General features: G+C 38.2%; 2 non-coding genes across 2 annotated transcripts; both read left to right on the forward strand.

Annotated features, from left to right (window-relative positions):
• The first annotated feature begins 4,666 nt into the window (after positions 1–4,666).
• Trnae-uuc (transfer RNA glutamic acid (anticodon UUC)) lies at positions 4,667–4,738 on the forward strand. The gene has a single exon. It is a non-coding gene; the product is annotated as a tRNA-Glu (tRNA).
• Positions 4,739–8,941: 4,203 nt separating this feature from the next.
• On the forward strand, positions 8,942–9,013 carry Trnam-cau (transfer RNA methionine (anticodon CAU)). Its single transcript has one exon. It is a non-coding gene; the product is annotated as a tRNA-Met (tRNA).
• The last annotated feature ends 1,540 nt before the right edge of the window (positions 9,014–10,553 follow it).

Raw genomic sequence — 10,553 nt, forward strand, 5'->3', positions numbered from 1 at the left:
CGCGTGGAGTGTCACTGCGGTTTCCTTCTTCATTGGATGAACGTCGAAAAGAGCCTGTAAGTGTCGCTTTTTTAAGAGATAATCGTTCGCATAACGTCCCACCAGAGCATCCCAAGCCAAATTATAATTCGCTGCGCTAATCGCAATCGATTCAATTAGCTGGGCAGCCTCCCCTTTCAAAGCTGCTTTCAGATAGTGGAACTTCTGAATCGCTGGCACATCGGTGTTCGAATGAATCAGAGCTAAGAACGTATCATGGAAACCCAACCATTGCATATAGTCCCCGTCGAATTCAGGAAGAGAAATAGTCGGCAGTTTCAAACCAGAGAGAGCGGAAGTAGGGTGTACAGTTTGAAGGATTTGAGAGTCAATAGGAATAACAGGAAGTTTGGATGTTAATTCTGCTTTTATTATTAGCAATCGTTCTTCAAAGCTGGCACGTGCTTCTTCATGCAATTCCATACCTTCTTCGCTCTCCTCAGCACACTCCAATTCCGTCTGCACCTCCTCTAAGCTCTTCCAAACGTTCTCGATGTGGTCCAGCCGCACCTGCACCTTCGTCGCGTCCCTCACAGCATCGTAGTCCGCCAAAAATGCCTCGGCCCGACCCAGTGCTGCAAGTAGTGTGGTCCTCCGTGTCAGTAGTACTCGGTGCGTACGGCTATTCTGTCCGGTAGCACCACTAGAGACACCAGCAGGCGCGTTGACCCTCGATGTCGAGTCCGTTTCCGCCATCACGCAGAAAGGAATGGTATAACTGGAGCGATAACGTCAGGGATTGGTCGATTCTGTCAAAAAAAAAGACCACGGTAGACCCGGACACTGGAGAAATAATCACTTGGAAAGGTACTCACCTATTCCAAGGCTAAGCGTGCCTTGAAAAAATCAAAAAATACTCGAAGCTCGACCTGAGCTGCACAAAAAACGTCCGATGCGTTTCAGTTGGCGACCGCAAACAGCGGAAAAAGCGTAAAAAATCGTTGAAATTGCTTGAAAGATCCACTGGACTGCGTGGCGATGTCCAAAAACAGTCACGCGACGTTCACAATGGCGCAGAATGGCCGATTGTATCGCCTGAATGCCTCAATAGTTCCTCTGGGCTGAATAAGAACAACTCCTTATTGTGCTACACACAATTAGCACCTCGAAATGGCGCCGGATGGCCGTTGCGATGTACCCCAATCAAGGATGGCGGTACTCGATTGTCCCCGAATGTCCAGGAACCGCGTAGAGTATGCAAAAAAGAGAAACGGAGATCTCAAGGGTACCTATGAGGCTACGCAGAATAAATCGGACAGGTAATTACCTGATTTCCGATTGAACGAGCCTTGAAACTATCAATAAAAGCTTTCGAAGCTTCTCGAACAATCAGACTCACGATGTCCGAACAGCAATGGCGCCTCCAATAGGTCCTCGTACCGTCCAGTGTATCGTGATGGCGTCTCCCGTAGTCACGTTGGGCCGAAAATCCTGGTCACGGCACCACTTTTATATGTTGAATCCGTACCTTCCTACGTTGTGTTGTCCTTTTTTGTTTTTCTCCGATAACTTCACTTTCTTTCTAATTCACTTTCAACTTTACTTTCTCCTCTATCCTCAATTTTCGCTTTCTTCACTATCAATAAAAACGTCCTGTCCGATTGAATGTTTTGTGTGAACTGTCTGTCAATTTATTACAATATGTAAATATAAATCAGCGGCGAAAATGCAGAGTTGCCAGATACGCTGATTTTTTATCCCTGAAATCGGGCGAAATTATTTTGCTGCATGGGAATACAAACGCTTTGCATAGTGGGTCATCAACACGGGGTTTTCCAGGTCTTCCATTTGATGTATTAAAAGAGAAAAAATTACAGATTCTGAACAATGAAAAAACTCAATTCAAATATAATTACTACACACAGTCACAGTCTTATGTCAAGATCCCGTCCATGCCCTCAGGCTCAGACCCATCTACTTTTTCTATTCTGGGGATGGCGATTCAGTTACCAAAAATAACTGGAAAGTACATTGAAAGTACAAAACGTAGTTTCAAGAGCTTTTTTTAGAAATTCGATTAGTTGAAAAATTGGCTAGCGGGGCAAAAGAGCGCAGCTTTTGTGGGGCAAAAGTGCGCACTAGTGTTTTGCTCTCGAAAAAAAATTATAAAATGTTCTAAATCTAATTTTTAACGGTACCCACAAGGGTAAAACTAATTTGAAGAAATGCACTCCAGAAATGCTCGAAATGACCCGATACTGGCTTCGGGAGGGAATCGTCAAATGAATTTCAAATGAATATTTTTTTTTATTTTCATCATCTTTCAATTCAATAACGGTTTTTTTCCAATAATGAGTTTCAAAAAAAATCAAGTGAAGGTTACTATGTATTTATAAACTTGATCTGTTAATAAAAAGAATTCTGTTTAAAATCTTGGACTTCTTCAGATAACTCATATTGTCGGTCTCCTTCCTTCCATAAATTTCCATGTGGTATGTGGATGGCCCGATATCACATTTCTAGGTGTCAAGCATCAATCAGCACACAACAACATCATGTTCGAAATGGGCCCCTATATAAGATTCTGAGAATTTTTCTCAGATGATTCATTAGATGTTTGATGATTTGATGTAAACTTCACATAACCGTTATTGAATTGAAAGATGTTTAAAATAAAAAGTTTCAAAAAAATCTAGTGAAGGTTACTATGTTTTTATAAACTTGTTCTGTTGATAAAAAGAATTCTTTTTAAAATCTTGGACTTTTTCAGATAACCCATATTGTCAGTCTCCTTCCTTCCAAAAATTTTCACATGGTATGTGGATGGCCTGAATTGGAATTTGTACTGGAAGTAACAAAAATCGTGGGGGTGTATATGTTTTTTACCAAGAAAAAATTGCGTGCGTGTAGTTGTGTTTTGAGGATACATTAAGCTGATCAATTACCTGCTACTATTAATATTCACTCAAGTTTTGCTGCGCGATCATTTCTGCATAATTGTATCTGATAGGTTCCAAGATTGACTCGAATAGAATTCCGATTTCGACTTAATTTCCACGAAACCACTTATCTGTTTCATCTAAAGATGTCAAAATTTTTCGTTTTATCGATAATGGATTTTATAATAATCGATTTATTCGAATAATTGTCTTTAACTATGCGATTAATCGAGCGAACATTTGTTGGGATCAGGGATCGATAACGAAAAAGGTTATGATGTTATAATTTCAAAAGTTACATCAAATATAATTTTAAAAATAAACATCGAAGTGCACAATTACATATAGATTTGGATGAAATCGTATTTTTGTTGGAAAATTTAACAATTCATGATTCTTTCGGACGATGGAAAAATGAATACATTACGAAAATGATCCACGTTATTCTTATTGCAAAAACGTACGATTCTAATGTTCTTGGGATGACATATTTGCTTGAATATTTCTGTCTGGTGCTCATTACTACTTCTCCAAAAGGAGTACACCCAGTTTTTTTTATACGCGGATTTTCCAATTAATGCGGTTTTTTCACGTGGTTTTTACGATGTACGTATCCCCCTGCGTAAAAAAATGGGTGTATGTTCATAAAATGACGGTAGATTTGGGTCGACACTCTGAATGTTTAATGGCGAAATCTCAAATAATATTAAACTTTTCTCTGCTGAGAGACGTACAAAGAGCCGATAGAAAATTCCGAGTGACATATCATAACGTGTTGTCGATGCTAGATGATCGCTGTTGGATGAAATAAAACTAAAGCCTTAGAAATGGTTCCTTGTTTTATGAATCGTAATAGTCGCCCTCAATATTCGATGTATTCATATTTTGATTTTGCATTATTCAATAATAAATTACTTGATTAGAATTGCAAATATCCATTTATGAGAATGATTCGAACGATTATCCGATATTTCTAGTTTCATCGTTTCAGGTCTTTGAATATCATTTTTAGCACAAATTCTGTTGGTCATAAAATGCATCACCCGAAAACATTCTGTTGAGATAACGGGTAACATTTCTGCAATTCATTCAAAACCGAAGAATATCGGGACAATGGATGTGTATTGATCAAGTACGAGCCATCCCGAAACCGCGCAAACAAGAGCTCATTGTTTGTACAAAGCGATTAAACGCGAAAAAAGACGAATGAGAACGAAACAAAGAGGGACCGTGCATTGTAGAGTGTAGAGATTCTGTCCATCAATCCAGATCGGATCGCGGAATCGACTAAAGGTGAAACAGAGAACTGTTCTGGTCTTGCACACAATAATGGTGGAACCAAGGCGAATGGTTTGAAAAATCCCAATTTCAAAGACCTCTGTGAGCACAAAGTGGGCTTCAAGACTGGAGGAAGGTGCGATATTTACGAATGCCGAGGTTTGGATGGATCCCTGCAAAGTATAGCGGCCACAGTGTTGACCCTGCAGACAATAGACACTGACGAGAGCTGTTTGTTCAGATCAGAACACGCAATGAGTCGTTGAAACGAGGAACGAATATTTTTGTTTCATGAATGAAATTGGTAACGACCGGACCGAATGATGGCAGCAGAAGATTAGATAATTACGGCACAGAATGTGTTACGTAACTGAAGCCGGGGTTTCGGCAGTTTTTTGCCCACTGGAATAGATGTTCAATTACGTTGCCACTCGAAACATTATGTTATGTTGGACTAATTTGTCTGGTCATCCCATATGGTCTAGTGGCTAGGATATCTGGCTTTCACCCAGAAGGCCCGGGTTCGATTCCCGGTATGGGAAATATTTTGTTTGATGTTGGAAAATGAACTAAAAGCTGCAATGCTTGTTATCAGGAATACATAATACATTTGTGTTCGAAAACGTGTCTCATAAATTTCAGATAACGTTTTTTCGAAACAGTTCCATTTAGGCTACCTCAGTGACGTGTTTATCTGCCATATCAATACATATGATAATGATTTCGGTATTCGAGAGATAGTGCAAAGTTATGCGACACCTTTTTATGACACAAAGTGGAATGTTGTTAAATTCCAATCATACAATGTTTACGTTCACGATCCCCCCGAAGGCACTCACGAAGATAAGTGGCGGATAGGCGGAAAAAGGACCCGGCGCTGTGTGCTATCCGATTCCCGAAGTGACTGTTGATCACTTTTAAATTGATCCTAATGAGATTGGACCCACGCTCTCGTACCATTACACGAAATATTTATATGCAGCGGCGAAAGCGCCCCAAAGTAAAGACCGAAGCGAACTACATTAACGCAAATTTCGTACTTACGCCCAGAGACAAATAAGCCGGTAGGAGCAACTTTGTTGCTGCAAATTGGTTTGCGATAATATTTAATTAAAAGATAATTTTCATATAATGACGGGGACGTGTGACGACGAGCTGTTGCAGCTGCTCCCAGAGTATGAAGGATTCGGCCGCGCGTTGCGGCTCGTGACTGCTACGCAAACAACCTTTTTCGCGCCTCTCAAGTTATCCCTTGATGAGCGAATGCGAAATGCGAGTTATTAAATATACTGTACACGCAGCATGAAATAAATTCACATGAGTTATCACGTATCCCCGGAAGGGTATATGATACAGCTCAATGTTATTTTGTTGAAGTTGAATTTTCGAAGGATGCTAAGGCAATTCGGAAGAGAACATTAAGCGGACGCTCCAGGTATTCTTACGCAGATGTCCTTAGATAGTTTTCGCAAAAATGCGGAAGATTTATTTTGTACTTTAGAGTAATCACCAAGCCATTGCTAAATCCTTCAGGATGGACAGTTCTTGAACATTAAAAAATCGTCTAGTGATGCAAAGTCATTTTGCCCTTCTACTTCAAATAAAACTAATGGATCTCTAGGCAGCCATGTCAATCTCGAAGGTAGCCTTTCCCCCAAAAAATCCTGAAGATAGATAGGCTCGATGGTGAATCAAAACTGATGCATTGTTTGTTTATGCGCGGTTTTAAAATTTTTCGGATTTGTAGTTCTGGTTAATACAGCCACATGGATTCATTTTCAAAATATTCCACCTCAATGAATCCAATCATTGACGTAGAACTACGACTTTCGATAAGGGTTTCGAAATGAATTAATTTCAACTTTAATAACTATTTTGGCTGTAAATGGATTTTAATGATTTTCAGAAAAGTCCCGATATTTTTAATGAAAACAATCGTTTTTTGGGCAAAGCTGTATTTATTCCACAACATAGTTTCCTTGAAGGGCAATACATTTGGTATAGTGATTTTCCAACGTTTGGATTCCCTTTCTGTAGTAAGAAACGTCTAAGTCTTCGAAATATGCCTCAGTGCCCACTGTAAACTGCCTATTGAACTTAGGAGTGTGGTAATGGATCCACGTTTCATCCATTGTCACGAAACGTCGAAAGAAGTTCACTCAATTACGCTTCAACAACGCCAAACCGTCTGTTGGATCATCAACGCGCAGCTGTTTTCGGCCGATAGTCCGCAAACGTGGCACCCATCGCGCCGTTACCTACGGCCTCAGAGTAGAAGTGGAATAATATTTCGTCAACCACTGCATTGATTGTTCAGGAGTTTTTCCCATCAAAAATGTCTGATCAAAATACGATATTCCTCTTTTTACATTTTCTTCACGAATGCTCAGGTAGTGACATTTGAACAATTGTAGTTTGTGAACAAATAAAGGAAATGTCATGAAACATCACACTTAAGTTACACTCTGTCCAACTTCTATAAGACCACCCTGATTCTATTTCGTTGCAACACAAACAGTTAGAACTTCAACAAGATACATTCATACATTGTTGAATGCTTAGAATAAAGTATATTTAACGTCAATTTCGTTCAAAAGAGTTGTTTGTTTATTTATTGTGCTTAATTATGATAAATTCAGCTGTCCAGTTTATATAAGACCACTTCAATGAAAAATTCAAAACGATCGGCTGATTTACATGTCAATAATTGGAAACCTTGCAATTTCGACTAAAAACCTTGAAAATTCGTGTTGGAATACTGTTTACCAAATTCTGCTGAACTAATTTCTTGATATTTTTCCATTTTTCGGAAATCGCGACCTTGCCAGCAACTAACGTAGCAGTGAGTCACAATTTGAATATACATTGCGGTAATAATCGTATCTAATCATGGTACATCATTCCATTTCAAAAAGTGAAAACGGAGCATCATAGTAAATACTGCGTTGCTGCTGTGTTGCACAGACGTGCAAATTTGTATGTTTAAGAATATATTCTCAAAATATGCACAAAGACAGCTCTGTGAATGAAAAAAATCACACGGTAGTGCAATTTTGTTCTTACTTCTATCACAAAATCTAATCACAAAAAGACAAATAAGCTTTCCGCATACTTAGCCACATATACGGCCCAGACCAAACTCCTTCATGCGCTCCTTTTTATTACTCTTACTCCCAACTTCATTTTCTAATCAGGTGCAATATTATCACGTATTTGCTGAACAACTGCTGAAGCATCATTAGCCATGTGGATAGCGTCGTCGTGTCAAATAGCTTTGCATTCCAGCCGGCCTTGGTTCGATCCCCATTGACGTCGTATGGACTTTTTTTTTGGCACAATCCCAAATGAAATGACAAAAGAAAACAGAAAGAGATGTGTGCACGCATATAAACAAACCATTTTTAAGCTTTTAAAACAGCTTTTTATTTGCGCATTTGACTCTCCAGCACACTAAATGACATGCAGACATTCGAGAAAATTACCTAGCATCCCTGGAAGACACGGCGAATCAAAATCGACAAAGATTAATCCAAGAGAATAGTTGACATAACGTTGTAGTCTTGTGCAAGGAAAACACACCAGTAAATTATATATATATATATATATATATATATATATATATATATATATATATATATATATATATATATATATATATATATATATATTCAACATTGTACGAGACAAATATGATCTTCATATAACACTGATCAGAAATAAATATACAAATACTTCCTTTCGGGTAACCGTCGCATTCGGGTAAATTTTATTCTGGTATATGTCGCATTCGGGTAAGTGTCAGTTAGTTCGGGTAGATGTTACATTCGGGTAGCTGTCGCATTAGAGTAAGTGGAATTCGGGTGAATGTCTTCCTGGTATCTGTCTTCCGGGTGAGTGGGTTTCGGGTAAATGTGACACAATCATTTCGCGATCGTCAGAAAAGAAGCATGGCTTCTCAAAAACTATGAAATTGATGGATGACCATTGTTTATCCCGGACATAAAATAAAGTGTTGTGTGTTATCAACATACTTCTCGGGGACCGTCACCAATGAAAAAGGTAACCGAAAACAAGATTCGTTTTCCACAAATTATCAGAATTCAAAATTTGTATGAATCTTTAGAGGTTCTCGTTACAAATAGACCCCACATGGATCGAAGTGATAATTCTTTTCCTTGTGTTGCCAGGGCACGTGATTTTTCAAAAGCCAGACTCTAACAATCATTTCACTAAGATGATCCTGTAGGAAAATATAATAGATAATTAACTTTTTCCCAAAATAGTATCCTTCAATTTAGAGATTTTCGAGATAAAATATATAAATGAACTATCAGGATAAAATAAAATCAAAAAAAGATTACAGTATAACTATGTTGGTCAGGCTGGCACCGGGAGTCCACTCCGGGATGTGATCCCACTACTGCTTACCGCGGAGACTCTTAGCTGCTGGTTTTCACCCCTCGCTCGGTTCATCTCTCCTTAGCCAACCTGAATGCATCGGGCTCCCCCATTGCACCCATATTGACGGGTAGCTTAGTGTGGACATCACGTCAACATGGACTCATCCGGCACACAGTAGATCCCAACCTCAAATCAATCCGTAGTCCGACCCGTGAGTAGCCACGTTACAGGAGATGCCAAGCTCCCAGTCGAATGCTGGTAGTCAGTACGCGAATCATGTGTCATGTGAATCATAATTTTACTACTGTTAATTATAAAATAAGATATGAATAGCCATACCTACAAGCAGAGTGGCGCAGTGGAAGCGTGCTGGGCCCATAACCCAGAGGTCCGTAGATCGAAACTACGCTCTGCTATGCAGTTTTTTGCCTGATAGTGAGAAAATCAAGCTTAAAAATAACTGCAAATTATTTGTACTATTTTATGGCCGATACATGAAGTTTAGGCCCACTCGAAAGTTTGTTTGTTTTATTCGGGCATCGGGCAAAAATGCTAACAAAAACAAATAGAAATGAGGTGTGAAATTATTGTCGATGAGAACAAACATTATAGACTTTTAAGAATGAATCTTTTGTAGAAATATCTGATGGCACTGTCAAGGACCGATTAATGAATGATTACAGCGAGGGGCGTAAAAGATCCGCAAAACAATAACAGCCAATTAGAGAAAATTGTCAAATAAACTATTAGCAATAACATGTACTGTTGATTGCTCGGTGACTAGAGAGACACTGAAACACTGAACATATGGAATATTCATGTCGTTTTTCAGTAACTTATAGTAAAATTACAACCCAAACGATCCCATAAACACCATTCCTCAAAAAATAGTCCACAAATTGTGTTATGCAGCAGCTTTCGCAGAGCAGCTATAAAAATCCGAATCAAATCGTTTATGTGGTGGTTTGCCACCGAAGAACACATCTCTCATCGGTGGAAAAAACCTTCTTCAGAGCCGGCTCGAAATGCGCTACACTTTGCTACAGCTTCCTACCCGGATTCGTTAAAAAGTTAGTAAATAGTGTCCAGGCCATGGCTACGTTTGTTATCATTTTTTTTAAATATTTATGTATATATATATATATATATATATATATATATATATATATATATATATATTTATATATATATATATATATATATATATATATATATATATATATATATATATATATATATATATATATATATATATATATATATATATATATATATATATATATATATATATATATATATATATATATATATATATATATTAGTTACAGTTGCAGTTGCATTGCTTCCTTGTGCTTCCGTATAGCATAATGTCAGTTCGATGCGTTATTTTCAAGGCCAGAACAAAAAGAGTTTTGTCGTCCACAACTCGAGAGGAAACGAAGCGCGTATGATAACGCGAAAAAAGCAGCGATGTTTGCTGCATACAGTGTTGAACGAGACTAACGATTTGCGGTAGCGGAGTGCTGTATTTATATATTTTCGTTATTCATATTGTCATCGCTACATTACTTGCTCGTTATTGACGGCATGGATAGGTGAGCACAAAAATTGATAGAACAAATGTATGGGGAAATAGGAACGCTTCCAGCTTTCGTCAATTTTAACCATATTCGGATTAGATAACTGTAATGTAGGTATAGCATTATAAACAAATCTTAGGGATTTTCTAATTTGATTGGTATACAACTCATCAAAATTCATTTGCATTCAAAACATTGAGTGTACAAATAAGTTTCCAGCGTTTTTTGAAAAGTTCAACGTATTATTATAAAAAGAAGAAAAGCCACAGATTATTCACAGTACTGTCCATCGCTAGCTACAACCTTCTCCCATCTTTCTGGTAGCATATGGATTACACACTGAAAAAAGGACTGGTCTATTGAGGCAATCCAGTCA

The sequence above is a fragment of the Toxorhynchites rutilus genome, unplaced genomic scaffold (assembly GCF_029784135.1).
Source record: "Toxorhynchites rutilus septentrionalis strain SRP unplaced genomic scaffold, ASM2978413v1 HiC_scaffold_501, whole genome shotgun sequence".
NCBI classification, from domain to species: Eukaryota; Metazoa; Arthropoda; class Insecta; order Diptera; family Culicidae; genus Toxorhynchites; species Toxorhynchites rutilus.